The sequence below is a fragment of the Anopheles aquasalis genome, chromosome 2 (assembly GCF_943734665.1).
Source record: "Anopheles aquasalis chromosome 2, idAnoAquaMG_Q_19, whole genome shotgun sequence".
Taxonomy (NCBI): domain Eukaryota; kingdom Metazoa; phylum Arthropoda; class Insecta; order Diptera; family Culicidae; genus Anopheles; species Anopheles aquasalis.
In genome coordinates, this window is record NC_064877.1 from 498,296 (window position 1) to 515,446 (window position 17,151).

The 17,151-nt window shown below is 42.1% G+C and overlaps 1 protein-coding gene across 1 annotated transcript in view; it reads left to right on the forward strand.

Annotated features, from left to right (window-relative positions):
• The first annotated feature begins 4,656 nt into the window (after positions 1-4,656).
• Positions 4,657-17,151, forward strand: part of LOC126570545 (cuticlin-4) — a 32,178-nt gene continuing 19,683 nt past the window's right edge. The window contains exon 1 of the mRNA XM_050228376.1: positions 4,657-4,872. The gene's annotated coding sequence lies outside the window, so the exon portion shown is untranslated. The remainder of the gene's footprint in view (positions 4,873-17,151) is intronic.

Below are 17,151 nucleotides of genomic sequence, written 5' to 3' on the forward strand. Positions count from 1 at the left end.
GTTAGCCGCAAGCGATTGGGATTTCTACGTCTAAAGATCTATCTTTGATTTATGATGCACTTCGCCTTTCAGTGTATTGAAGTTTGTACACGCAGAACATAAAAGCATTGTCAGCTTCCTCTGCTTCCGGGAGTTATCATGTAGATTTCCATGAAACTGTCGTAAATATATTTTATTTTATGTTGATATACGCTATGCTTCGCTGCTTGTATAGGAAATATAATTTTCAATCCAAAAGGAAAAATCTACTATAAACCTATTAAGCATCGCCATGTGAATTTGTGATTTTGTTATATTTAGCAAGGATGTGTTTCAGAAGGTATGCTAGAAGTAATTTCAAGTAATTTACCGTTTTGTGGCCTCAGCAGCTGTCTTAATAAACAGTCCGCTAATCAACAGGTCATCGTTACTAAGTGCAGTGCTGTTTAAAGCAAAGCAAGGCAGTGCCTGAACAAATGAAGAAGTTACACCACGCGAAAGGCTTCTTTAGGGCTTGATATTAATAGCTAGTTTTTTGATAAGTACAGTGATTTTGAAACTGCTGAATCGGAAAAGCAAAGATTGATTTTTGAATTTCGATTAATTTCCGGATGGAAGATTTATTTTCTACCATGCTTTCATTTATTCGAGAGTTCGTGGAAAGAGCGGAAGTTTCTGTTAAAAATCATTCCGTCAACCTTTCCAGTTGATACCGCACAGTTTTCACTGTGGTTCAGCTACGGTTACGATTTTGTTTTTTACTTTTTTCCACGTGTTTGGGGTCTCGACAATGGCGGAGGGAAATTCGGAATACATTTTCTTAAGTTCAATGAAGAAAATATGTTTCATGCGGTACGTCGGGCGGTTGGATTGAGACGAACGAAAAGTGAAACGTTGGACGTTGATTTTCTTTAGCTCCGTCAGCTAGTTAGCGGTTACGATTGACGCACAATGAAATTAAATTTCCACTTAATTTACGATTCTTTTTGCAGCATGGGTAGTTTCGTAAAAAATAAGGATTCACAACGTCGCAAGTCCAAACATTAGAAAATTGCTTCACAGAAAAGGAAAATTACTAAGTAATGTGTACTGCCAAAACAATAAAGGGATATCTGATGTATAAATGACTCACTGCTGACTCATAAGCTAATTCGCTCAGTCACGAAATGAATTTCAACCCGAAAAAAATGGTAATGAAAGGCTTTCTCTTATTTAAAGTGGATTTGATCGAATTCGATTCATATGATGTGTTTGCATCATACCGCATGCGTTTTAACTAGAACAATCTCACCGGACTCGCCCAGAAAAAATGTCGTCTTTCAGCCACTGTAAAAGGTAATTCATAGATGACCGATTTAATAAGTTAGTGTTTAAAATAGCGAACTACGCGATAGTCATGAAGGAATGTGTGTAAACATGGTTTTTGTAATATTTGTTCAGTAAGTATGTACATTTATTGTGGAACATATCTTTATTTCATATGAAAATTTTACGGGCCTAAATGCATGGATAGAGAGCTGCATTTTATATACATTATTACATTCATAAAGCATCAACCTCCTCAAATATCTCTTTCCTTATCAGTAGCTAATGAAATCTGCTGTTGGTATCAGTTTAGCAAGCAAAGGTGTGGAGGAAAGTTAGGCGAACAGAGAAAAACCTGACTAGACTACGATAGTTATCGTGCGCAATCAGACGAGAGAGAAAGGTAGATTGCATTTCCTAAAAGTAACCCAAATGGCAGCCGAAGGAGGACGTTACAAAAGTTTCATACACAAGGTGCTGTGGAGACTGGTGAATTGAGCAACCATGTAGCAATGGAAGCAAACCATTCCTAATCTTTTGCTTCCTATTTCTAAGTATTAGCTTAATTTTGTCTCGTTGAAATAGTACATCAAATCTATAATTTATTTCCCTTTAATAGTTAAAGTTTGACAAAAGTAACATAACTTGGTAGAACAATTTTCAATTGATAACCAAACTTGTTTCTTCATGGCCGTTAAAGACGAGGAATTAAAAGAAAAAAAACTTTTCACATGCTAGCTTATATGGAATCTTTCCCGTTGTCTAGATGAATGAACGATTCACATGAGTAGGAAACGAAACTGTGCCAATGAACTGCAGCGGCACCCTGGTTGACGTGCATGTGCATTCGGATATCTGTGTCTCATCTCTCTCTCTCTCTTTTTTACACTCTTTTTATGTGTTCCTCTTTTCTCGCACTCCTTTCGAACTACGCACCCTCCTTAAAACACGCACACAGATATTTCGTGCCAACAAAAGATGATTTTAGCATTGGTCTGTGAATCGAAACCGAAACGGATCATCGGTCTCAAACCCTTCCTTTGCCGGCACCTTCCACTATGTTTTCTACGCCGAAGATAGACCAACTTGCGATGGAATACTGCTTCTATGTCTAGCCGCGGCATGAACTGGTGCATCGCTAACCAACCTTGCTTCAGCCACTCTTTATATGATCCAGTAGCGCAACAATCCAACCGGTTGATCAGTTCGTTGGCAATTTCTTTCGTAGAGTGGTCAGTTTGGAATCCAAAGGTGTTGTGACTGCAATTTGAAAAAAAAACATTTGAGACACTTTCTCCCTTTTCGCGTCGGTGGTTTAATTAATTTATCCCTGACGTTTCATGCGATGGCCGTAACCTCTTCAAGTGACGTATAACTCGTTCGAAGTGGTTAATCGATTGCAAGAAAAGCTCATTCAACCAAGAGGATTTTAACGTGTTTGCCTAAGCACTTAAGATCAGCTTGGTGCAGCATACAATGGTTCGTCTCTTTTACAAACTGATGCTGGTTGTTTCCTTTGCACACAGTGATAAATTAGCACGTTAGCATTAGATTACTTAAGATAGGTAGGATTTTTATCATTGCAGATAGAGGCGTCGAAATAAGATGGGCTTATGTCTTGAAATGAAAATTAAACGGGTGAAAGAGTGCAATTTGGTAGGTATAGATCTTAATGAATGTGTCGTTTGTATATCAAGGTAGTTTGTCAATTTACACGAACGAACGAAGGTATTGCTGGACAAGCAGTTTGCGATTTTTCAGAGCGTTAAGTGTGTTGGGAAATAACGCGCCTAATGATGAAGTATACTTTACGAAACTAAATACATTTTGAACGATTGATAAAAGATAGGGTAGCGAGCCTTGCAAGCTTGACATTTTAGTTTCAGATGTGTGACATAACGATTTCATTTCTTACACGTTCATTAAAAGGCAGTATTGTTGCGGTTGTAAGCAGTTTAAGACAGCGTGACGTGATCATTTGATCCATATGTATGAGCTAGTTGAGTCGGTCCTAATAATGTTTGAAAAATAACACAATCTTGCATGTGTCGCATGTGGATGTTGCAATTCAGCTGCTCTATTCCTCAAGCATTGATCTTTCCATCAAAATATATACGGCTACACTACTGTTGCACCAGATTCGTATAATGGTATCCAGCAGGATCTATCCTTTACCTTAAACATTCTGTTCTAAAGTCACAATAGTTGGTGGCACAGTTTCATCCCGACTTACGTCTAGTGATCTGGCGAAATAATGAATTATACGCTTTTCTACTCCGCACTTAGTCACTCATAACGCAGCTCCAATGATTCCCAACCTCCTTGTCGCTGCTGACGTACTTTTGCTGTTTTGCGTCGGGGCAATTTCATTGCATAACCCGGATTTAACATTCCAACCCATGTTCCATAGTAGGGCGACTACGGTTCGATTTCATGAGCACAGAAAGATCCGCTTTCGATGGTGGTGGTCATCGCGCCTCCATTGATGGTTTACTATTCGGCATGGTTTTAGCGAAAGCAAAAATTCATACCGGACGTGCCCATCGTCCCAAGGCCGGACAATGTGAATCACTCGCTCGACTGTCACAAGCTCCTCGTGTCCTGTATATTTTTGATTCAATGATGTAGGACATTGCCGTATGGTAAGTATGTGGGCAGTCGTCTCCTTGACGTCATCATCAGCCCAGCGCATTGAATGATCTCGCGCAAAGGCGTGGAAGTAGTCACTGAAAGCGAAAGCGTCAAAACCGCAAGCTGGTAAGGTTCCGGGAAGCTGTGCATGGTTGCTTTCTGTAACTGTACTTCTTTCATTTTTATGGAGAAACAAACACCAGCATGAGCGCCAGTGGCAACAGTCCGCAAATCCTATCAGCTGCTCCACCGACGCTTGTACGCATCGCTGCACCGGGAAAATCCAACGAAGAAGTTGCGTTTACTATCAGTCGCTACTGAGTTGATGGATCATGGTATTGGTGGCTCGTGGCTTCGCTTTTGCGTGTCGTTGCATGCGGGGAGGTGTAGAAAGGTGGCACAACTTTCACGTCATATAAAAACCTCCTGTAAGCCTGTTGCCGCCGTTATTGCTGTACTGAACGCCGTCCATTCGAGTGCCGCTAACGAACTGAGCTGATGAAGGATCGATTATTTTGAAACGATCGTTGTGTTTTTCGCGAAATTGCCGAAAGTAACGAGAAAAGTGCGGGGGCTACCTGCCCTAAGGGTGAATTTTTGGCGACAGTGACCATACGATTTTCGAGATTTTCAAGCCACTTGAACGCTTGGTAGATCACAATCGAACAGTGAGCTTAAATATTGTGTTTAAGGATGATCTGGCAATAAGGCCAACAAAGAACGAGAGTGAGCTGTGAAACCAAAAAAAAATCATTTTAACACATGTGTCGAAGTGTAGTGTCTTTATGAAATGTGCTTTTGGAAATCTTAAGCGTTGTGAAACCTGCTTGCTTCGTCAGTGTATGCTGATCGAACGAAATCGAGTTTCCGGTTCTGAATGTTGGATCGACAGAACCTTGTAATGCAGAGCTCGTTAGTCTCCTGTACCATCTAGGATTATTGGCAACTAATCAGGAGGTATGTTTGTTACCGTTTATGAATGGCAATCCTACCTCATACAAATAAATTTCCGGTGTCTGTGTGCTCCAGTTTCGCTACAGTTGAATGCTGTGAGGGCATGTTTAATTGTGCATAGTTCTCGGTTCCATCTTCAATGTTGCAGTGAGCAACAATGCTTTCATTGCAGAGCGCAAGTGCATTCACTGTCTGCCGTCTTCGAAAGTAATAAAATAAAAGATATTATTGAACAATGCAGGAACTGTGTGCATGTGCGTGAGTATGCGAATCACGTTCTTTTCAATGGCAATGATAGAGGACTGCAGTTGACCAACTTACGAAGGGAATGCAAGCAAAAATGCCATTTGTGACGGCTTTGCTTTTCTCTCTTCTGGGATGAGGCAACACGCAAATCTTGTGTGAATGATTGGCTTTTGTTTCGAAAAATGTCAACTGGCCGGAAGCAACAGACCGGCGAAATAGGGCCACAATGTGGCCTTGTGGTTGGTCTGAGCGGTGGTGGCGCTTTGGAGGATATACTTTCATGTTAAAACCACCTGTGCTTGTGAGGGGTTGGAGGTGGATTAAATTACCATCCGCTTGGATTGGGGTGCCTGATGCGAAGATATTTGCGACAGTGCCTTTTGTGTACTTTCTTTTGCATCCCGGATGGTAGAAAGGGGTTTGTGAAACTGAAGGCTGTTGCAGTTTTGGCTTTACCCTGGCCATCCGGCAGTTGGGCTTAATTTATGTTTCGCTGCACCGTGTGGGTGCAATTGTTTCTTGCTCTCCGTGGAGCCAAATAAAGAAAACTAAAAATAGAAATGTCGGCTGGTCCTGCATAATATTTGGTCCCATAAAAATGCATCACTCATGTATAATACAGTGCGCATAAATGTGAAGTGCAGTAATGGATGGTGTGTTTTGGGCTATGTGTGCTCATTCATTTCAAAACATACTATGCACCGTTGCCTACAAAAAACAGGTATTGTCATACGAAATGCTCGATATACCATTGAAACGGTTAATTTTGATACGTGGTAGGAAATGTTTCTTGTTCCGTTTATGCTTGTTATACGAAATAATATAAAAAAATCTTTCTGAATAATGCAGTCTTTTTAGGTAGGCTTGATTTATTACTTCACTGCCAGATGCCTAATTGTCATTAAAGAGCTTCAAACGAAATGAAAATCAAACAAATGAGGCGATCGAATCCAACTCATGATTAATAGTACATCTCAAGTTAGCCAAAAGGGGGAAGAGAAATGATGAAAAATGAGGCGATCGCTACCACAATATCAAGTCCATCACAAACCGGCATTGACAGGTGCCGCATGCACCCTTTGCGCCACCATAGAAAAGAGGAAAAAGGAAATGGACAAAACAAATAGTTGCCGCCATCGAGTCAAGAGAATGTGAGAATGAAAGGAGCTAAAATCGAAACCTTCACCTTCGCCCGAACTATTTTGCTTAAAATCTGTGTTCAATGGAGGAATGGTGGTAAAGGGGGCGCCTCGTTTGAATCACGAACGTTTCATTCCAAAGCATGCTTCTCCAACAAATGATTGTCTGCTTCGTGAAAATGCCGATAGACCAAATGATTCTACGACAAACATTAGTTCATTAATCTTCGAGGTGCTGGTGTCTGCTTGAAGGACAGATTCATGTGAAAAGTACGAGGAATTTAGGTTTCAGGCGAAAGGAATGAGAGCAAAATGTAGTTGTGACCAAGGTGTGGGCGCTAAAACGTGCAAGGGATGAAAGGATCTTGTGCTAGTGTTGCTAGTGTGGGAGTTTAAGGTTACTCCGATGCAACGGATGATCATCGTTAATTGAATCTGGGTTGCTTTTGGGCTCTATCTTTCCTTTTTTCCGTCGATGATACTAATGTTGCTGGTGGCCGTTGAGTTGATGAATTATGAAGGCGGAGCTTTGTTTCATTTCATCCCTTTAGTTTCAACGGAAAAGGTTTCACTTCGCGCGTGGCAGCATGCATGTTACCATTCGTTAACCAAAGGCGCATTTCACCTAATTTAGCCTAACCTTTTTTTATCCAGCAGCTGACTGCTATCATGAGCGGGATTTTTAATTAATTCACCCCATTAGGGCTATAAGTTGCTACCAACAATGATCACTAATGGTGATGCTCAAGTAAGCTTTATTTCGTTCTGCTGATAGTAACATGAGATTTTTTACATTTTCTTTACATCCAACAAGTACAAAATAGTTCGAAAACATTCTAACTTATACAAATTTAACGAAAGCTCATCTCCATGAAAGCGGCCAATTTAAAGTACTGATTGTTACAAACATGCTTATTGAATCTAGTGTAGCTGAGTTTAGCGTGCAGCGCATGAATTTCTTCGATTTTCAACTTTTATTACCTAAATAGTTGACCAACCATACTAGTGGGAGAAGCTTTTGGCAACCTTAAAAAAGCCAGAAACAGCTAATAATGCATTTGGGACTTGCCGATGTTTAAAAGTAATGGAAACTCCTGTGGAATAAGTGCGTTAGTCTACTATTTAAAATCTAAATTTGAGCTTACTAAGCACCGCAGAGCCATGGTCAAAATCGTACCTCCCGTCGAACGCATCAAAGCTGTAATTCAAATGCAGCATAACAATAGTAACATGAGCACCCTAAATATCTAATTTCACCACCTATGTGTTAACAGGATATGACCCCAAAAACAACAACGGCTGTTACTCATTCACTCTATCGATCACATCAGTATCGATGCGCAGTCCGAGTTTTCGTTTCAACTGTGGCACACCAGTCGATTTGCTTTCACCTTGAGGTGCTAACAGTGGTAGGTTGCACTCAAAGAAATTCTTTTATTTTGGCCCGATCTACTTATCCGCCATGCAACTGGATTGGATAAGGATTTAAAACGGGAACGATTTGGAATATTTCTCGAATACAGGTATTTCCCAAAACAATCGCTTCAAGAGAGAAGTAATGTTATGAGTGCATCGACCTAAGGCTGTCCTTCGCAAAGTCTATTCTATTGTGCGTTACCCACTACGATTTTTATGCTACCATTTTCATACAACGTAAGTTAATGTTTTCACTTTTTCCTTCTTTTCCGAATGCTTCGTTTGTTCTTTCTTTTCCTCGCTTTCTTGGTTCTCTTCATGAAACATCAACAACAACAAATAGTTCTATGCCGTATGATTCGATGCTAATGGGAAGTTACTCAAGCATGACGCAAAAACACGGTAGCATAGGGTTGGTAGATGGCGACCTATCAAGATCAAGTGGCATTCATGTTTCGTTGGGTTACAGAGTTTATTACCTCCGTTTTCTATCGCTTTTCCACCGGAAACCATTTCTATTTCGTGACCAAGGGGAGATGTGCGTGTTCTTGCTTAAGAGAGATCATTCGATTCATTTCTCGGCGTTTTGTCCATTTCCGGTTATAGCGGAAGGCTTTCGCTTTCAAAACATCTCCCTATATAAATCGATCTCTAACAATAAATGCGCGAATGCACCGTAGATCGCAACCCATTAGTTGCTCGACTCGGCAGATGATCGTGTCATGAGGGAATACTGTTCGTACTTGTTTGTGCGGGAAGATGGTGCAATATTTAATGCAACTAACGTGTAACGTCATGGTTAATGCATGCTGCTACGAAAGAAAGTATGCTCTATGTAGTTCAGAAGACGAAAGGTGTTCCAATTCAAAGCGGTAGCAGTCAGCGGAAGCAGCAGAATCAATTAGAGGAACTGTGTGCTATGAATAACGATATGATCGATCAATTTAATGTGTGAATGATCCTTCTATTCTTATTCGAAATCATCGATGATGGTTAAGTTCCAATTCTGAGGCTCTCGTCGGATTTATCTTATATACTATCTCGCATACACTCCAACATTATTCAATTCAAGTATATCGTGTACTGTCGGTATGCGATCAGAGGATGGTAAAAGTGTGGATGAAATGTGGTGGAATGCAAAACAACTTTCACTTCACATTGATGATCGCGTTGCACTGCCAAAGTATTAGAGGTGAATGCGCTGTATTGATGCACTGCCATACATAGGATTGTCTACAGGGATGAATTTCAAAATCATCTTTGATCATGGAGAGAGAGCAATGGTAACTAAAATATTTTACGTAATTACTTCAACACGTATCTAACTTGCTTGCCTTTCTCGAACATGAAATTAGTCATATAACTAGTTGCAATAGCTCTAAAACTTACAGCTGTAAGAGTAAGATTAACGGGTAGTTTCTTAAATTTACTGTTTAACTTTTATCTTCTTTAAATTTAAATTTTCAAGAAAAAAATCAAAGGACATCAATACTCCAATAACTCATCCGGGTTATCTGTTATCCGTCTGAGATCCGTTTGAGATCTGCTGTGATATGATGAGAATGTTCAAGCTATCTGCATCCGCTTACACATTGGCTCACGATGTGTTACTTTTAACAGTTTGAATAACTGACCCAAAAACAGTTTCCAACTTTCACTCGAAACCAATCGATGATATGCAAATATTTTATTTCTGCTTTTATCCTAAATGAGCACCAATCAATTACCATTCAGCCATACCACCGAAATGTATGTTTCAATAAAATCATCAAAATTCGCCATTGTTATCCGACGATTCTAAAAGAAATACAGCATTAGACTCTTCACCAGCAATGGCGAATATCGCCAATGATTGAGGGTGTGGCATCTGTAAGATTCAACGCTTAGTCTGATATCATCATGGAGCTCATAATCATGGGCAAACATGTCAAACCCTCAAACCACAACAGATTGGCGAGATGTTTTGCGGCGTGATGTTAAATCGCTGCCTAAGGAAAGCTTATCCGATGAGATCATGCTATTGTGTCCAATACTTCGATGCGGCGACATGGTGTCGAATCGGGTGGTTAAAGTTGTCGAGACCGCTGTGTTTCGTGGCTCAATTGTTGTCTTGCGAGAATCGTAGAATGGCGGACGTAGCTTTGCGAAGAGAGAAAGTTGAGGTCTTTTCGATCGGGAGACCCATCGAGTCTGTGGCTTAATTGACGATCGGGGAGTCTTAAAACCGCAGACTCATTGGTGAGACCGTGGGTGCATTTAAAGGGAGACGACTGTGCCCGTCAATCACACTCTACCCATTAGAAGAAACTTTGTGTGTTGACTGTGTTCAACACCTAGTTTATTGATATAATTTCCTTCCCCATCAATTTATCTATGTACTTCAGTGCACTAAGAGCAAGTTAGAGAGGCGACGTACAATGGCTGGCATCCAGTTTGCGTATTTGTGAGTGAGGAGCTGCTAGTTTACGATTAGTGAACGAATAATGCATAAATCGCATTATTCCGTTGTGCCATTTAATGCTGCCTACAACCGGCAAAATTAAGGGAATCATAAGGACAATATTCTATAAATAAAATATAAATCCGAAATATAATCTAATGAAATCATTTTGATGAAATAGAGATTTTTATTTTATTCCTAATATTTCTTCTTTGTCTTTGCTCTCCATTTCCATTGCAGGTAATAAACTGAAGTAAATGGCTGATCAACACGCTTTCTTCATTTGCCCCCTACAGTCAACCATAGGTAAAACTGTAGACGGATTCTTCTGTTTTCTTCTCGTCAAAAACTTTTTGAAAACGGAAAATTTGTTTCAATTTATTGGCCATCATCGACAGGTTCATCTGCTTCACTGCATTGCACAGCATGGGGGCCATATATACACATACAAGAATCTTCCTTGTCCAAGCAGAGAGTGATGGTTCTTTTAAAAATCTCCCCCTTCACTCGTTGCATACAGCATCAGCTAAGTTAGTGAGGTCAGAATGCCTCTTTTGGTAGGCAAACGACAGATGCCAGGGCCTCGACGCGGTATAGAATTGTAAATCAATCAACAGCAGTGGTGCAAGAAGAGAAAACGGCAACAAATTAAAATGCGAGAAAACTTGATCTTCCCGATCGTGGATGGTAGAGCAAGAAGTAAAAGTTATTTAGCACCACGGCACCAGACACCAGACACCAAACACATCATGACCGTCTTCTTGGAATCTGGTGGGAGTCGAAATCGAAAGTTATTTACCTACCACTTCTCTCAGTTGCTGCAGTTTGCTCCTACTCTATGTGGTGTTGCTGTTGCTGAAGGCTACCACGACATGAAACTATATCGGTCGTAAAGGTCACTGCCACCGGTCTGGTATAGTCTTTAATGATGGGTTTAAGAACGACTCTCATCAGATATCTAGCGGAGGAGCAGTTATGCTCCACCTTAGAGGCTGTTGCTCACCAGGAGTCGACGTAGGCTGGGAAAGCATGCACATTGAATAATGAAATTATTTAATCGAAAGTATTGGCATTTTGTAAAATACCATGGTATTTAAGTGCGGCTACCACAAAAACTTGAAATCGTGTTTTGTCGATTCAAAGGTTTAAACGTAAAACAAACAAAAATCAGTTCCATCTCCTCTGGTTCGAAACCTCCTATTCACCGACATCGCTTATGGTTGGAAAGCATTAGCAGGTTATTTTTCATGCGTTCCATTCTGCCAAAGGAACTATTGTATTTTTCGTTGAGGAAGGTTAGTTTCACCCTGGTAGTGTCAGCGTACGGCAGGAACTTAACGGTTCAACACGTGTGTTTTGAATTGTGCAAATTGAAAGGATTCGAGGATTGGAGAATACAGGACCATTAACATGAATTTTCAATCACGCTGAATGGGTTTCTTTTGGATGGAATGTATCTGATGTAACAATGTGGAATCAGGAAAACAAATGTTTCTAAAGAGAACAGAATCTCTTAATAAGAATCGTCGTATCACTTTTCTAAACGTTCATTCTTTTTTGAACGGATTTTCTATTCGATATGAAGATTTTAGTAACGTTAGTAGTAACAACTATTTATATATATTCAAGTATGTATGTATTATCACATTATTTATTTACTGAAAGACTTCCCTCGGTCATACGTTTATGTGCAGTTGTACTACTATGTGCACTCGTGCATAGTGGAAACGTGCCACAACTAGCGTTCATTGAACCACTATAGTTTTCTCTTTTTCATCTCGTCGATGCAACGAGTTCCAGAAAACAGGTCGGCAGCGAACGTGGCTGCATGTTGTACTGCCTGTCTGTCGGGTGGTCGGTCGGTCGGTCGCTCTTATCCGCTTACTTTAAGCGCCATCAGGGAACCGGACCACAGCTCGTACCGGCGAGACCTACTCAACGAGATTCCGCACTGTTAACCCGGGATAGTGCCCATTTGGCGTGGCCTTCAATGGGGTGCATGCTGTCCAGCGCCTTAATAATGACAGAACCGGGACGCCACCACATTTCCACACTCTGGGTGTCGGCGTCTTGATACTAGCTCTACCAGCTGATGGTCATTTTGCGCCATCTCATGCTGAGTCAAGTTTAGTGGAAGAAAGATTGTGCCAAGGTGAAGCTAAGGCTGCCGAACAAGGCTTCCTCCTCGGGGGAAAGAAAGTGAGCGTGACACGTGCTACGTGATGCTGGTCCGCGCTCCGCTTCAATCCCCTGGTCATGGGGTTTAATAATGTTTGCCGTTCGCCTGCCCCTGCGCCTGCATTCCTGCCTGCTATGTCTTTTGTCTGCAGATCTATCGGACCGTACCAAACTGAAAGCCTTCTTTGGTCGGCTGCTGCCACAGCGCTTTTCCAAACTGATTGATTCGAAGTGGATTTCCCCTCCGATGTTAAAAGTGATCATAACCCATCTGTCAAAAAGAGTTTTAGAGGAGCACCTGACTTTTGCAGTGCGATCGAATAGCCCTATTGGGAATAGATAGCTTTAATCATGTCTACGGCACCCTCTTGGTGTTGCACTCAAGTTTTCTTTTTGCTTAGCGTATAGCAAAGCTATACTAAGAGGAATTGCTTGATGCACTAAGAAATGCGGTTACGTCATGAACGGGAAAGAGCAGGGAAACATCCCATCATTGTGTTATTTCCTCGATCCGCCCTTCACTGTATAGACGACATCACGCCTGGCTGGATTTTTTGATATTCTCTACACTATCATCACACATTGGGCCATCACTAATAACCATCATCTCTGTTGGGTACGGTGTGATGAAGCACACTACATGGCATAGAAACTGAATCACCAAACCAGCCTACTCTGCTTCCGCAGATCGTCTGACTTGCTGGGCGGTATTTGAAGCAACACGCTGCGCACTAATTGCGCACTGGTTTATCGACGCTTTCTTCCCAACTTTCTCGCCAACTCATGCGCTGGCTCGGTTAGGGTGGTGATCTCGCAATCTCCGAAGACTACCTGATAAACGATCGCGGTTGGTCTCCGCTGACAGCCTGCTCGTTAAAAACGACTCTCAAATGGAAACGAAGCAATGGACCAAATATATTATTTACTTATATTACTTATGAATTCACTTATGTATTTATTTATCAATGTTTTCCTAATTATATAATTAGAGAATGAAGAGGAATAAAGTAGGCACTACATATTAAACATTCTTTATCTATTGATAGCGATAGAAAATTTGGAATCAATTTTTTAATGAGTATACCTGCTATGTTTTGCTAACTAGCTGGAAAACTAGCTCGCCCCCGGCTTTTCAATCGAAGACACATTCGGTTTACCGAAGAAGTTGGATTGCGATGAAAATTTCTTTCCCAGTCCGGCGAAATGGATCGATGCACCGTCGGTTTGTTCAAGCGATGAAACTAGGTGAACCAGATTGGCGGTAAGCGAATTGAGGCAAGGTGTGTTGTACAGCCAACAGGAATTTACTGGCACAAACAGGCATCATTTGATGCCAGCACCGGTACCGGTCCCTTTACAATTCTTTACAATTTGCATAACTGTATTATCAACTGCTGAGCCATGTTGAATTTAGAGCTGACAGTGTGCGTATGTAAAGCATTCGGTTTTAGTGTTTGGTGTGCGATTCTCAAATCAACAACATGGCACTTCTATGTCATGCCAACAAGTAGAGTAACAAACGATGGATGCATAGTCTATTGAGTTCTGCTCTGTTCGTGGTTACGGTACTCAGCTATGGTTCTGAGCTACAATAGATACATATCGTAGAACGAAAGTGAAACTTCAACTCTAGCAACACTTTCACCGAAAACAATTTAAACTTCGATGCGGGAACACGACACTCGGTATGATAAGGAGTAGAAATTATGAGCCACAATTCATGTGGGTGGTGTGCATCAAATGATACTTATAACAATACCATCCAGCCATCGCTGTGGGTGAGTATCTGCTATTGGGTGTGATCGTATGGCATAGCCGATAGTGTCTAGAGCTTCGCTGCTACCATGATGTCACGTATGTAGTCGTAAATGGTGGTACATAATTTGTTAAACGTGACGACACCCCAACCACTCCAATTTCATTGGTAGCTTGATTTTGATGGAACCGTCTTTTATGCGAAACCATGCTACGCAATAAAAATAAGTAAGACACATTGTTCGGTGCCATCGAACCGTGAGCAAAGAGTTGCATAAGGAACCAAAAAAGGAAAATCCTAGCCCATGGGGTGGTCATATCATTCATCCAGCGAGCTTTCCTCACAACTTGCGAGAATTTGGAATTTTGCAATCGAATATGTTACTCATTCAAGCCACCAGACCGTAAATTATCTTAGGACACGTTGGTGGCTTTCTGGTGACACATTTAATACTTTCGCGATTCTTATGCAAGTGAAGCGATACGCACGAGTTACATCCGTGCCCTACACTTGTTCGAGGGTGGAAGATCATTGCATAAATCGTTAAAGCTGAAAATATATAGGCTCATTATGCTGATTGTACAACATGATAAGTATTAAAATCCTGTATATCATCGATAGCACGTTTCAAAACTCACATAACAATTATATCCCAATGAGCAACTATGTACGTTCTAGATGACGACGAACGTTACATCGGCCTCTTAATTCATGTGACGACGTACGTTACAACGAACTGCTTCGTGCAGAACTTTTGCAGTTCGCCGAACTGTCCTTCGTCCCAAAGATCGTCGGCAAATCGTCAGCCAAAGTTTTCAAGCCAAAAGCTTTTATTATAGCATTTGCTATAAAAATTTGAAAAATCCGTTACAGGTTTATGGCATATTTCATGTATTTATAAATATTATAGCAAAAAATATTTAAAAATTAACTCACCAAAATGTTATTTTATTTATTATTCATACAATAAATTTACAAAAAAATCATATTAAAAGTAAATTAATTACTTTAAAAAAAATTGGAATTGATGCTGCTACTGGTGCTGGTTGTTGTAGTCGCGGGTGCTGTCTCCGTAGTTGCGCCCGGCAACGGTGGTATACCCGCCCGGCGCCCGGCATCGGTGGTTCTGTGCAACAATCCGCTCACGAAGGAAGCGAAGCTAACGGCCGCCCAGCAGATTGTGCCCGAGTGGAAGGATTACGATGCCGTGATCAGGCGGTTCAGACGAAGGCAGACGCCGGGTGACCGGAAGCGACGGAGAAAATGTTAAGCATTCCGCTCTCACCAGCACTTCCGCCGGTGTTTCCACTATCTGCCGTTCCGACGATCGAATTAAACGAATCCCAAATCCGCCACCGGCACCATCCTTTTCATCGCCCAACAAATCGACACCCGACATTCCCGGTTTCTTCGTCACGCGTAGTTTCAGCCCGTACGAACAAAACGAACTGATGATGAACCCACCCGAGTACTTTCCGGAGTGTGCACCGTATTAGGCCCATCCGCACTCGTAATGTCGTAGATGTCGGCGCTCTTGCCATGGCGTAGCTTCAGAATCCATGCACCTGAATTTGCCTTCAACTGGAAGTAGCGCAGATTTGTCATTACGATCGTATCGACGATGATCGGACGATCCTCGGTACCGAGCGTGATCCGGTAGCACTGTCGAAGCAGTGTCCCTCGAGGAGCAGCTTTCGAGCTCATACTCTGAGTGTACCGGACCATTAATCTCGGATAGCTTGATGTTGTCCAGGCCTTACACTTAACGGACCACTTCGACGAACCAATTTTCAGGGACCTGCAAACAGGTGTACATTAATACTCTTGTACCGGTGGAACAGAATCCGCTTCAGGTACTTACGTTTAAACTCTGTGTCAACAGGGGATTCGCCGGAAGGCCGACAAACTTCGCGATCGGACCAGCCAACCGGCCATCGTTTGTGAAGTGCAATTCTGGATGGAAAACGAATCGCTAAAACCTTCAAATGGGAGGATGTTAATAGCGAATGAATGGATTAGAAAGGAATAGGTTACGTACGTTTTAACCGGCATATCGCTGTGCTTGTCGATCGCACTGAAGAAGATCTTCATCTGACAGTTCACGACATCCCGTAGCAGCATTCTACAATATCGAAGAATGTCTGGTCGGCCTCTTTCGGTGCAAGCTATACTACGGTGTGGCTCTCCTGCACATCGGTCCGTGTAGCGGAATGGATACGAGCTTCATGATCGTGTCGCTCGTCATTGCGGGAGTATCGAAGTTATCCGTCAACGAGGCTTGCTTCAATCCGGCGCGTATCTTTTCCGTGTACTGCAACCCATTGTAGCTGTCCAAAAGTCCATAGTTTCCGTGTCAAAGTATTCTTCCGCTTCGAACGCACCCAGCAACCGTTCATTGGCCATGATCGTACTGACGGAAGCACACAGCTTCAGCACTCGCTGGCAATATACGCGCAACATTTTCAGATGCATCTGAGTCCCGAACAAAATGCCGAGCACGGAATCGGAAACAGTAACGGTAGCAAGATCGGTACCAGGTTTAGCGGCTTCCAGAGATCGTACGTTGCATCGGCCGCGAGTGTATTTATGCTGGTCCGAACCAGTGCATTTAGATCTTTTTTTCAGTTCCGATCGAGCCGCATCGCTACCATCGACGTTGGGCACAAAAGCCACTCTTAAATTGGATGTCGATTTCTAAGGGAAAGAGAAACAACGTTAGGAAGTACGACCCAACAAAAGTACAAAGCTATCAAAGCGACCACACCATCGTTTTCCGCTTTTAGAGGTTAAACCACTTTCGTTACCTTTGAGGACGGTGACTCTTCCTTTACCTGGTCGGTGTCGCTCGTTAGTTGCGCCTTGAGTGCCCGCTCAGTGCCCCCGCTTGTGATTAGCTGGTGCTGTTCGTCCGGTTAGACACAAATCATCGCGCATCATCGACTCATCGTCCGTATTCGTGTCCGAGTGGATACGGAACGAACGGGACACCTTACGGAATGGGCACTCCGGGAGCTACGGGGACTGTTCGCCTTCCCGCGATGGTGATGTAAAGCTGCTACTGCTACACCTCCTACACCTTCACTACTCTCGTCGTCACACAAATCAAT